General features: G+C 39.5%; 1 long non-coding RNA gene across 1 annotated transcript in view; it reads right to left on the bottom strand.

Annotated features, from left to right (window-relative positions):
* The window catches only part of LOC111268950 (uncharacterized), a 39,283-nt gene that overhangs the window by 17,886 nt on the left and 7,823 nt on the right, over window positions 1-13,574 (bottom strand). The window contains exon 4 of the long non-coding RNA XR_002685478.2: window positions 8,458-8,697. This is a non-coding gene — a long non-coding RNA (uncharacterized LOC111268950). The remainder of the gene's footprint in view (window positions 1-8,457; window positions 8,698-13,574) is intronic.

Here is a 13,574-nt window from a genome sequence, read left to right as displayed (position 1 = left end):
TGGCACGTTACTTAATTCAACTGAGCCATAGACAAAGCACCAACAATTTCCAGCTAATTTCTAAGCCCAGACATTTTAGATAAAGACGCAGAGAGGTCACTGTTTATCTGCGAAGCCCATATTTGTTAGCAACAATTGCGCTTCGCAAGAGTCCCGCTTGGTTAGACCGATTTTTTACATTTGAGTAGACACGATTTTATTATTGCGGCATAACTAACCAGTAGAACGATAGCAGTTCTTTTATTAATGGTTCCGATCACTTTTATTGGCATGATATTATCCAATAAATCTGTTCACCGTAGTCTGTTATGTGTACTTGAATCTGGGCAGTCCAGCTATTGGGTAAGCAGACGATTTTCATTTTCAGTGGTCGACTTTTCTGCCATCTGAAGTCATTGATTAATAATACTCAAAAATCAATGGAAGCATTGACAAGTTTAGCCCGTTCACGCTGAAGCAACAATGTCCATTCATCGATTTGACGAACTCAATGAAGCTGCATATAATTAAGATAATAAGTCTAAAAAGAATACCGACTTAAACCGGTGTTAATCTACGCTTACAATACAATGCTTCGATCCTACGAACTCTGATGGCCCGGAAAGAAGCTTTTTCTCTTTGTCAATACTATGCAATAAATGACAATAATAAATATAACATCAATATAAATAAAAAATTATACTAACTAGAGTAATAACATTATTTTAATCTACAACTGTACATCCTGAAAACTGTCAGTCGAAACATAGTTTGACGCTACAAGTTCTCGTTTTTTGAACGAGCTTTACAGGTCAGCACCGTCGTGGCGAGTCAGCTGGCGTCGCCAACGATAAGTCTATTCTGTTGGTGATGCAACTGGAATGTAGAAATCCTTACTGACAAGGTACTCCAGCACAACAGCCAGTGACACGAAGGAGTCATCCTCGAGCGATCAGTCTAGTCTCGCTGGCAGAGTAGACCGTAAACACAGTGAAGCGGGAATGGAAACCCGCTTGCTGGCACCTGGCTGTAGGATTTGCGTTCAACGTCGTCTTGTTGTTGTGGTCTGATAGGATCGGCTCCAAAATAGGGCTGTTGGTATTCCCATCAATCTCATAGAGTTCGAGCCGCTTTCGACGCCATTTCGGAAAGGGCTTTGCCATCTCGGCGGGAGAGGCTCTTAAGCGCAACGATCATTCCGAACGTACTTTACCACCGGTGTTTCATTTAAGCATCAACTAAATGAGACTGAAGGTTCAGCGTCTTAATTCAATCGGCAAAAGTTTTTGAGATCTTCCGTCGCAAACATTAGATGACCCTTTTCGTGAGAAGGGGTCAGAGGTTTGAGGTTAATAGGTGCATAAGGTTAACCTAAAGGTTCATGTGCTCCTGGAAATATTCCGTGCAAACGACTTCAACACAGTGGTAAGGATGTCAGCGATTTATATACATATTAAAAAAGAATCCCAAACCCAAAAAGTTCGATGAAATGCTAAGATACATTTCCTTTTAATCCAATGTTAGGCGCTGACTACAGTTGCACGGAATTAGCTTCAGCATCTTAAAACTATATATATACGAGTAAAATCCAGTTTATATTTCTGCAGTTATTTATTTTTTTAGCTGAAAATTATCGAATATCGAAGTTCCTCAATATAAAGCAGTCGTCTAGAGATTTTTAGAGTGCAGCTTTGGCCATTGTCTGAAAGTATACTGTTAGACTATATTGCCCGCTTTGTTCTATTGGTATTGTATATATGAAAGCGTATCATAGGGGTACAAGATAAAGTCCGCTAACAGCTGTATAGTAAAAAAAAAAAGCAGCTAGGTACCAATTAAATATTCATCTTTCTGTACGCTCACTTATCGCTTTGGGTTTAAAGATTTTCATTAATGGCTGTCTGCTTTCACGGCCTCTCTAAGAAAATTCAAATATAACCCTGATGTGAAGGAACAGTATTGGTATGGAACGTACTATTCAACGAAATATCTCAGTGCATGATTGGTGTTTATTTAAGGTAATTCATTATTTTCTTAAAATAAAGTTGAAAAGTCTAGCTAATCAAGTCAAAAGGATACAATACAACGTTATAACTAGTAAATTTAAACCCACATTACTTTCAAGCAATAGGCCCAGACTGTCACGATTATGTTGACGGGTAACGTCCCATAAATACACCCCATTCTAGTTCTTAATATGCAGGATTTATATGCATCCAAAGCTCGTAAATATTAAACGGACGCGAAACTTGATGGTGGATCTAAAACTCACTCAACGAATAAACTCGCACTGAAAGCAGACGCTTTCACAACGGTTTACTGTGTTTATTTACGTTTCTGCCCTTCCTCTCTATTGGCTTCCCTAGCGTGCGCTGAATGGAGCACCGTCCCCAAAGTAAAATTTCAAGCTAATCCAAATATCGCGCCAATTGTCCGCCATTTCAGTTGTCTAACGTTGTTTGCTTTAATCATCGTCTCACTTGGCCAGCGATAGTGCGATTCTCCGTGAAGCTGACCCCGTGTCCACACATGACTTAACTCGAAGCTCTAAAGTAAAGCGTCCCCTAGATGAACATCCTTCGCCGGGTTCTCGATTGGTTCTAAAGCTTTTGTCAAGACTAAAGACAGAGGCAGTAAATAGGGAAAATGCTAGTGGCAGAGTGGCGAAACAATATGGCCACAGCACAGCAAGGCGAGGCGAAGACCAGAACGAACGAAACGATTTTCAATTCCCGTCCAAATAGACATGAATCACATCCAAGCTGTAAGAAAGACAGCGTATCGGGTCAGACGACGGGAAAGGTGGCTGCACTGACCGGAGGCCTGATTTTAGGCATTGCCCTGGAGAGCAATCTGAATAGCAGCGTAAATTTATAAAGCAAATTATAGATGCTTAGCTATTTACTCTATTTAGAAAGAACGATGAACTCATAAAGTCAGTATAATTATTATAAGGGCTATTGGATTCCATTTGAAATCTAATCAATTTAGATCTCTTAGAACTATTCGTGTGCGTCGCAATGTACAACGAAGCAGTCGGATTTGTCTTCTCAATTGAAAAAGAGAAGTGAAGATAGTGATTCTGTGATTTAGACATGAAATAACATTATGTTTATCACACTTATTAAAGAGCCGTCCTAAAATAATTATGTTACGGTTACGCGACATAATACGAAGCGTTCTCGTCCATATACAGTACGAGTGCATGCTTTTTGTTTGATTCATATTTTTTTTTTTTAATTTTTTTTTACTAGATTTTCAATTGGGAAATCAATTACACTTTTTTTTTCTTTTTGAGGTTCCGTAGGGAACGTAGTGGTATGCAAACAAGATTAGCTCAAACACTCAGCAATAATACACAATACTCTCGTAATACTATATGCCCAACGCTCGTAGAATGTTGGTAAATGTCCATGTTTTACGGGAAATTTAGTTGACTATCATTCAACCTAATGATTGCACCAGCGAATGCAGGAAATTATAACATATGAATCCTTATTTAGATGATTTTAGAGTTTCGAGTCGCCGACTGCTCAAATAAGTTTCGGCAGTGTCCGCTTCTGGGAAAAAAGGATTTCGCTATATGTTTCCATTCATCCATTCAAAAAGGTCCTGTCCGGGAAAAAAGCCCTTCAACTTAAAACAATTTCGGCCAACTTTTTTTATGCTCCTTTTCAAATCCTTTCAAAGTTTAGTGGCTTGCTTCGGCTCCTATGGCATCGAGGTGTTGAGCACTTTTTCTAGAACTAGCCTCCCGCTGACCTGCTGCCTCCTTTAGGTAGAGGGGCTTTAACATCGTTGGTTGGTTGATCTAGAACCTTCCCTTTTCAACCAGTTCGTAATTCTCTTTAATCTTTACAGACGTAAATGCCAACGTAAGCCTGACGGCCGTAATACTCCTACAAATATAGGCAATCGGATTCGGCCTTTGCTTTGAGGAGAATACTTACTTAATGTATAAACTGTTGCAGGTCACTCGACTCACACCTAATTTTCGGCTTCTTTGTAGACTGCGACGAACACAATGTAGTAATAAAAGCTTTGAACTATAACCGAAGTTGGGGACTCGATCAGCGCGAGGCACGCACTGCTAATTACGCTACCATTGACGCTCATTATGTAACAAAATAGCGTCTACGCTTGAACGCCCGAAACAAGTCTAGTCTAGTCCTCCCCAAATTGAAAGAAGTTCCCTAAACGTAACTAACATAATCAGAATTCTACTGCGAGACCGTATTACGAAAGTGTACTCTCCGAATAGAATTCTGGGTTTGCGAATCTTTTTTTCACACCGCACAGAGTTTCTCGTACAATCAACGATCAGCAAACAGCGTCGGATCTATATACGTGACCATGTCCGTTATCGCCACGGATTATACGATCCCTGTTGGATAGAAATAACGCCACCTTTATTTATAAACAATTCATCCTTAGTAAATAATCTACAGGGTACCAGGTGTCAGCAGGTAAATGTTCGATCTTTCTATAGCTAGATGACATCTTCAGCAGCACTAGAGCATCAAGGTTTGCTTCGAGAGCCGCCGACATGTTCAGCTCAAATTTTAGTATTGCTTTCACCCCTCGTCTTGAAAATGTTGCTTGGCTACTAGGTAAGGCGCTGTCTGAACGAAATCGTAACCCATATATTGCCAAGTCCATCTAACAGAAGATATGACCCTACAAATAGACTTTACTTTTGGCTGTTCCTTAAGATTAGCAGGGACCAAGGACAATTATCGTCACGGGCTACATTTGGTAGCTTACGTATTTGTTTCTATGTGAGTATTTTTTTCTATGTCGAAATGATCTACCTAATCATACCTACATACATACATACATACATGTTTGATATCCTAACGTTACTAAAAACGCGTTTGGGCAGTACTTTTTGACTGGTCGTGCTTTCCAGATAAGGCTAACAATTGACAAAGAAAAAAACAGTTCGTTAAACTGGCTGACCGCTTTTACGCTGGGCGTGCGGCAGAATAAATTAAGTATAGCAACGGAACATCAGACTTTCATTCCCGGACCAATATGGTACAAGATAGCTAAGGATGAATATGCCGTTCTCATGTAAAAGGGAGACAAACACATGTCTGTGATGGGTCACGACCAGTCTTTTGCAACAGCCAGTATGAGAAATACATTATTAACATTTTAGTATTGTGCGCATCGTGCATAGCCCTGAATTGTATCGAAGTTTAAAGAAAGTTATTCAACGGAAGCGTTATCGGCTCATACTAATAAGGACATATATATAATAAGGAATAATTAAGGACAAACTTATCGCAATTGCTTCCAGCTATAACTTGTCGAAGATATGGGGGTGAAATGCTCGATGTTGTTCATCGTAGTAGTCTAGGTTACGTAACCGGTACTTATACTTTTTTCAGTTATTGAGTTCACTCGATCTGGCTACTGTAATTAACAGCTTTCGTCAAAAAAAAAAAACAAAACAATTTGGAACAGCATAGTGAATAGGATATCGTAGACAATCATAGCTACAGATGGTCTAATGTCGTTTAAAAGACATAGGAAGATCGGCAATTTTACATCAACCGAAACGTTATACAACAATTGAATAGCACACCATTGTCAAAAGCCTTTAGGAGGACAACGTCTGCCTGAAGAAGGCAACGTTTGGCAAGCAAAACACAGGTTGCGAGAGGGAACGTCGTCAAATACCAAAGTCCTGAATTGATTACTATGGCTCACGGAGGCCATAGCGAAATTTTCCAAGCAACAGAGCTGGTGGGAAGAGCAGCAAACTTCAGCCTTAAGGGTAACTTCCTACTAATATAGTAAAGGCTTCCAGGTATGTACTCAAATATTCAATCGAAAATTGCACCTGTTGATATTATAAGTAGTACAAACAAATCTACATAACAATAGCAGTGCTCAAGTACTGCATGTAGCTCATGTTTATTTTTTTTTTGCACTATATACAATAGTGACTCCTGGCTTATAAGAAGTGGCTAAAATGAATAGCCTACCAACGATTGAATGTCAGGCACAACTTCACCAACTCATGATATTATGTAGGCATTGAAGGTATCGGTTCCGGTAAACAGAATCTTAGTTCTGAACACAGAGAGAAAATGTCAATTGAATCTTAATCTGGTATTATATATAGCTGAATACGGTATTTTCAAATGAAAATAAGAGCACCATCGGCAAATCCTTGATCGAGCCAGGCAACACAGATATCAGGCAGTCATTTCTACATTAGCCACGGATAAGTTCAAGCTGTCTCATTCTGGTGAGTCGTCCAATTGGCATGTAATGGCATAGAGTGCGGCTGAGATTAAGCCGAGATAAAAGAAAAAAAAAAAACTAATATTGGCCTGTTACAAGCGAATCCGGCGGACATTGAAATTCAATAGCTTTTCGACCACGGGCCGTTAGTAGACGAATTCCGATTGATGAATACTCTAGTCTTTTAGAAATTGTTGACAAAGAACGGTTGAGTTTACTTCAAAAGAGCAGAGTTTAGAAAAAAAAAAAAAGGAAAAAAACGTTTTTCAATCATGAACATCAACACCAGCAAGTTCAAGTTTTCGGTCCACGAAAGCGACAGCACTGCAAAAATTCGTCCAAGATTGGCAAGGAGGCCTTAAGTGAAAGCGCAGTACGTGAATGATGTAAACGTTTTTAGAACGGAGACTGATGTGTTGAAGGCCAGTGAAAAAAGTGACCAGCTGTCCAGCTGTAACCGAGGATTTTACGAACGCAGAGCTTGCAAAATCCTATTCTAAGGGATTTGCATGCCAAAACTGGCATTTCAGGTGCAACGTGTTATTGGAATCATAACCCACATACTGAAAATGCGGGAACTGACTAAAAATAAGTTCTCCGTGAATCGATCCTTAGGCTAGTTTGAAATGGGTGTGGTGTAATTTGCGGAACATCAGTAAACAAAAAACCCTCTCGAGCATACCGTCACCATAGACGAGGCATCGTTTAATCTCGGCCGTCAGCTAGACGAGGCGAAAAAATGGCGTCACTCTTTAGCAAAATCGAGTTCGTCGGCTGTGTTAAGTACATTCGGACGTAAGATTATGGTAACACTTGCAATAGACATTAGGGGCATCTGCTCTTTTGAGATACCTGCCGAAACTGAAGCAATGGATACGGTCCGCTGTCTCGGGTTCAAGAGACTCACGGACCGTTGACACGGCAATCGAAAGTACGCAGTCGAGTTACTTGATGCCCAGGCCAGCCTCCATCACTATGCCTCATTTATTCACTGGATTGAGCAAAGGAATGTCCAACGTCGACTTCAACATGCTTATTCCCCTGATCCTTGGTCCGTGTGATTGCGGAGCGTTCTATGCCCTAAAATAGGTTACTGTTGGGCAGAAATATCGGTTTACTCCGAGAGGCCATAAAGAGAAATTACATTTGAGGACGGGAACTGTAGAAACTGCCGGAGCGTTAGAACAGGTTGGTGGAACGTAAGGTACTTTTAGAACATATTGAAAATTTCGTTCTAACCTGACGAGTTCAAAAGTCATGCGGTTTTAAAGTCAAGCGGATTCGTATGTAACAATCTAACAATTCTAAGAAACTGTAGGAGTCGCAGTGAATATCAGTCTTCGTATGTTAGTATTAAAAGTTTTAACATCTAGACTAGTAAGTTTGAATGGAGATCAGCGTTATCGTATACCCCCGCGGTAGCAAACACTCAGTATTGTCTGTTCAACCGTAAAAATTACGGTGTACTTTGTAAAATCAGCAAGCAAAATTAGCACCTATATTTCCAAGTAGGAATAAGTGGATCTATAGTGAGTTCATGTTGCCTTATCAAAAATTAATGTTACAACATGCGTGAAGTATGTGTAGAAGTTAAAAATAGCTTTAAAAATACTGGCCATTTGAGCTTTCCAAGGAAGTTTGACATGAGATATATTTTTGACAGTTGATTCGTTTTGTTTGTCTTAAGATTAGCGTTATTTTTAAATAGAGAAAAGAATGAATTTAGATTATACAAAATGTAATTGTTAAAATACTGACTAGTTTTCTTTGAAGCTTATAGCTTTTACCGTTTCGTGAAAAACAATTGTTATTTTTTTCAAGTACGCCATTTACTGAATCCTACAGTTTTAGTAATGTCTTTAAAATGTATGGGCAGTTGCGCCGTTTTGCTGTTGCAACGTTTTCGGTTTCCGTAGCCATCAAAAACACTGCTTGATCTATCTGGAGGTGATACGGTCATCAGTTTCTACAATATCAATCAGTAGAACATCGGTTTCACTCGAAACGGGAGATTTTACGATATGCTGCATGCGTCTATGCTAGCCCGAATAGTATTGACATATTTTAAAATGTCTAATTGAAAATTTTCGAATCAATCGACCTCAAGTATTGCGGGAAAAAAAAACATCAGCATCAGGTACTAGCTATAAGCTCTATCCATGGACTGGCATGGTGAACTTATGGACGCACATAATATTCAGATAAATCAAACAGAATACGTACTTTTGGTGTCTTATGTGCGGGTCTTCTGCGATGGGTTGTTCAACGATCGTTTCCGATGTTGGTTTAATAGCCGCTGTGACCAAAAGTCAGCCAGGTGAAGATGATGTCTTCTTACCTATAGCCGTTACGTAAATGCTACGTACAACTGCGTGACGCGTATGTATCACGAACATCAATGGAACAGGCGCAGGCTACCTTGTATGTCTCCAATGATAATGGCAATGGATCATCGGACTGCAACTATTTCATATAATAATAATTCACATATATAATTATGATGCGCAAAGTTCAACCCGTTATCGGGGAAGGAAGCTATTACGTGAAGATGTCATACCGAAATAGACTATCAGTCTTCCAATCAGTACGCCCCGGAGGAAACGACGTCGCAGCCGTTATCTGTGGTCTGTTTGACGATTTCGAGTGCATACTAACAGATTACCGTTTTTTCTGAAGTACATTCTAACACGGTTCGGAGTAATTAATTAGTTACATCCTGCATCAGCGGATACCGCCTCAACTTCAGTCTCGGTGTATTAAATTTTTCTCCAAATTTTAGCGGTGCTGCTGTCGTATGTTCCATTGATCAAAATTGCTACAGTCTATCAATGAGTAACACGTAAGCTATACCCATGTTACGTTACATTTGTCTTGATTTATTATATCTATAAACAACAGTGATTTAGAGATTGATAAATAGCAAACAATGATTGTTCAGCAATAACTTGTATAAAAATGTTTTTATTCGTCTAGCATCAAAAACGTTGCCACCCGATAATCCAGTAGATGTGCAAGCATAACTTATTCACGTTTAAAGAAAAACAGTTACAAAGTTCTCTGAAATAAAATTTTAGACATAGAAACGATTTGTCCAGGCAATGATGTATCATAATCGTCCTACTACCAAGCTAACCCCAAGTCATAAGTATCACCAGCCTTACACAGTATGTCAGATGTAACACACGTGTTCCCGTAGATTTTTCGAAAAACACCAGTAGAGGCTGCGTGTTCGATTATCAAGCGCTAAAACTTTGTTTTCGCTGCCTTGGAATCAGTATAGAAAATACTTTTTCATAAAGATGTAAAATAAATCAATAATGAGCAGTGACCCATAGCTAGTAGTAGAGTTTACGCACGGAAGCAGTACATGCAAAAAGGTAACAAAACGCTGAGCCGAGACGTTTGTATGAAACCAATAGGAACCAGTATGTCAAACATACTACTGCGACTGATCTCGTATTGGTGCAATTATGCGTATCTGCCTACTGAAGTTAGAGACCAGGTGATGCGGCCTAGGTTCGAAACCTGTTTCGAGGCACTCGGTTTGTTTCGCGCAAGACAAAATAGGCCGTATGAGACCGTTCCCAGTCAATACAGCATCGCTGGACCGAAAAATTCAATATATTTAGTTTAACTAGATATTCGAATAAATGAAAATTGGTTAAAATTTTGACGAAAAAGAGCCGAGGAATAATTAAGCCGAGGAATTGTGCTATCGAGATTAGAAACCTCGAAGCTCTGGTGTGCTGAGCAAGATTTCGTTTCGACTGCCGGCCTATGGCATGACGCATACTATTTGAGCTCATTACCCGACATATACCGTTGGGAAATATAATATGCTCTTAATTAAGTTAGTAAAAAAAAACAATACTGTTACCGGAGCACGCCCGTTTGAAGCTATTCAGTGTCCTTGAATTTAAAATTAAGCATGTTATTATATGGATTATGCTAAAGGTTGTTCCACTACATGGGAAAATAGTACCTAGACATTATATGAACAAAGGCAAAGCTTTTTCCCTCGGTCCCACTAAATAATGTCATTTTTCCATTCTATCATTAGCTGTCCTTACGCGTACACTGCTTCCGTAAGGAAAAGTTCCATACGGAGACTAACTCATCTTTAATGAAGTTGTACAGTAACCCTGTCTTAGGCCAAAGTCATTTACCGTCTCAAATCTCATCCCATCATTCGGATTGTGCGAGATGCATTTTAAGATTCCCGTTGTCTGGAATTAATCAGACGTAATGAGGCTTTTGCCTTCAAAATGGTTATATAATGCCTCTAACATGATAATATAGAAGATGATAATTAGTTACTGGAGAAGAAACACTCAATTAATGCAAGTTTATTATTGCGGATAATAAAACAACAACGCTGGATACGCATGAGCCTATTTGACTGAGAACGTGATAGGTTAAATGGAGATTTGTGGTTGGTATAATAGCAATGAAGTGCAGTACAAAACAGCTTTGCCTATTAAGTTATTGCCTATTAACATGCCTATTAAGTTTCGTAAGCATTTGCAGTATTAGAATATTTACAAAATACCGAGAGGTCTTAGGAAGTGATATGGTCGGCCAGTTTCGACCTCCGAAGTTGATTGGGCCAGTGTGGTCTCAATGAAGCGTAACGTGAAGCGCTGAAACGGTACGTTAGGTCGACGCTGCACCTCTTTTCCAAAACAACCTCCACCCTTCAAATGATTTCTTTGATGAAGAAACATAACATTAGTGCTATGAAACTAACATTGAAGAATCTTCGCTCAGTCAATGAACTCATTAATCAGGTAGCACCCACAAATATGAATGCAACTCGCCGTCGGACAAGCCGACGTTTTCAGTTCCGAAAGTTAATTGAAAAAAACTGCGCTTTGTTGCTTCTGCGTAAGTTGTGTGTCTAGGGACTGCAATGCTCTCGAGAAGTTTGAAACAATATATTGAAAACACGTTTCTGCCAGCTGATATTAATCGAAATGATTGCGGTTGGCGCAGCGTCATCTTTCTAACTTTAAACCTGAAGACTTTTCAAGTTAACATTAGTGTTAGTTGGTATAAAATGCAAGAAATGTTCAATTAAATTCGAAATACATTTGATTTATGACGTTAGGATAGCTAGTAGTCGAAGCCAGCTCCTAATATTAAGCCTATTATAATAAGCATCTAATATTAGGCGGCTTTCGACAACTAGTGAGTAATTAAAATGGCAGTACTCTATAATGGCGCAATACGGTTTTGCTATCGAAATGCACTTGTGTCTTTTCTAATTTGGGTACGCTTGCTTGGGTATTGAGATTCGACCTTTCTAGCAGAAGAGTTGCAGTCAATTCTAAGGGAAAGTCGAAAATGTTAGACTTAGGTTTGCAGACATGGGCTCCAGCTTGGAGCTATAGCACTGGACACAGGATGTGAACGATCTACTACGTAAAGCGTCGGTTCGAGCAGGAACTGTCGTGCAGGATACTTCGTGCAAAAGTGATCGACGAGCTGTGGTGGAAGCCGGCTTATTTCAAGGCCTGCAGGTGTTAGCGGGCAGGTTTAATGTAAGTTTACCTCGACCAAATCATCAAAATACAGAAAAGTGTCACGTTATTTGAACGAGGATCAAAATGAAAGATAGAGGCGCTCGTCGTTGCGCGCTCCCACGTCCTAATTATGACCAGCCTATAGCTCTCCTACATTGAGTTGTGGCTTATGGTGAAAAATCACAAGGGTGTCACATCAGTAGGTAGATCCAATCCAACAGAATAGTTAAACTTGCGCAGTTAGCTGCTCGTGAGCTGGGTTATTATTGCTTACAGCGAAATATAATTAGCTTAGAAAAACTTAAGGAGAATTTGCCTATTTACGGTATGTACGGTCCTGGTCACGGGTGCAAGAAGCGATCCTCTCACGAGAGTGATTATAAAAAGTCATGGATCAAAAAAATAGGATCTTTCAGGCACCGCTCTGCTTCTGCAGGCATAACATTTCCAAATGCTAGTTAATGATATATCAAAGGAAATGTTTTAATTCGATATTATACGACAAACTTAAGTGCACACATATACTAAGCAAATGTGACGGACTTCGAAATTTAATTACTTTTGAAGTAGACGAAATTTGGTTGAGCAATCTTCTCGGAACTTTGAAAGTTAAACTTTAACATCGACATCCGGGTTATTCTAAACTTTGAATATGCAAAGTAAATGCATCTGTATGTGTTTTTCATTGCGTGGTCGCGGTAAAGCGTTACTTCAAGGTATCAATAACTGAATATTAATTTTATATTGATATTATCACAAAACTAAAGTCAGTACTTTCAATAAGGGAACTGATAGAGATAAACAGTCATTTTCGCGTCAACAGATTAGTCGAAACTGTTTATAGGGTTACTTAATGCTGATACGCAGCTAGGTATCATGTATATTGCGATTGAAATTAAACGGAACTTTTGTTCAATTTGGGAAAAATAATATTACATTGTTAAGGGCGCGTCCCGCCGCTAGCAGACGAAATTTGAAGGGTAAATACTTTAGTCTTCTAAAAAACGATTGAAGAGGGTGACCATCGGAAAGGCTTTAGCGAAAGCGTATCGTATGAATCGTACAAACGTTTTAAAAACACATTGCCGCATTCGAGGAGGCTTTCTACAGAAGCAGGCCGTATCGGCCAAAACTAGTATTTCATATATAACGAATTATGACCTAAATATTAAAACTAGAAAATTTAAGTTAGAAATAAGTCCCCCCCCATAAGTGGACTCCAAGGCAGCTGGAAATGCGTGTGAATGTATTATATGTGTAATTTAATAAACAAAAAAACGTTTGGAATATACGGTCTCTGTTTATAAGGCAGAGGTTCAATCTTTACCGCCAGCCGGTGGAAGGCCAGGTGAAGGAGTGCCGTCGGCGTGGGTAAAGTTCGGTAGCAGTGTCGGGTAGGTTCGAACGTAAAATGATGATAATCTTGCAGTGAGCATCAGGGGCAGCTGCTACTACGAGATACCCGCCGAAAATGAAACAATAAATGCAACACGCTAAGTGAAGCTCCTCAGGAGATTCATGTATCGATACGCCAATCGAAAGTCTAGTTATTTAAGAACTTCACTGCTACGTTTGAATTACTTCTTGGATCAAACAAATGAGTATCAAAAATCGGCCTCAACCCACTTATTCTCCAAATACGTGTGGTTACAGGGCTTCTCATGCCAAAAAAAGGCAACCACTGGGAAAACATATCCTCATATAGAATTGAACAGACAGGGGAGAAATGAGCGATTTCATTGGGAGGCCAGACGAGTCTCACAACGAAGCACCGATATTGGGTTAGGCTTTATCCAATTGTCAAGGTGTTTTCCCTTC

Source organism: Varroa jacobsoni, unplaced genomic scaffold (genome assembly GCF_002532875.2).
Source record: "Varroa jacobsoni isolate VJ856 unplaced genomic scaffold, vjacob_1.0 scaffold_1336, whole genome shotgun sequence".
NCBI classification, from domain to species: Eukaryota; Metazoa; Arthropoda; class Arachnida; order Mesostigmata; family Varroidae; genus Varroa; species Varroa jacobsoni.
Note: the sequence above shows the minus strand (reverse complement) of the source record. Positions and strands in the feature narration are given on the sequence as shown.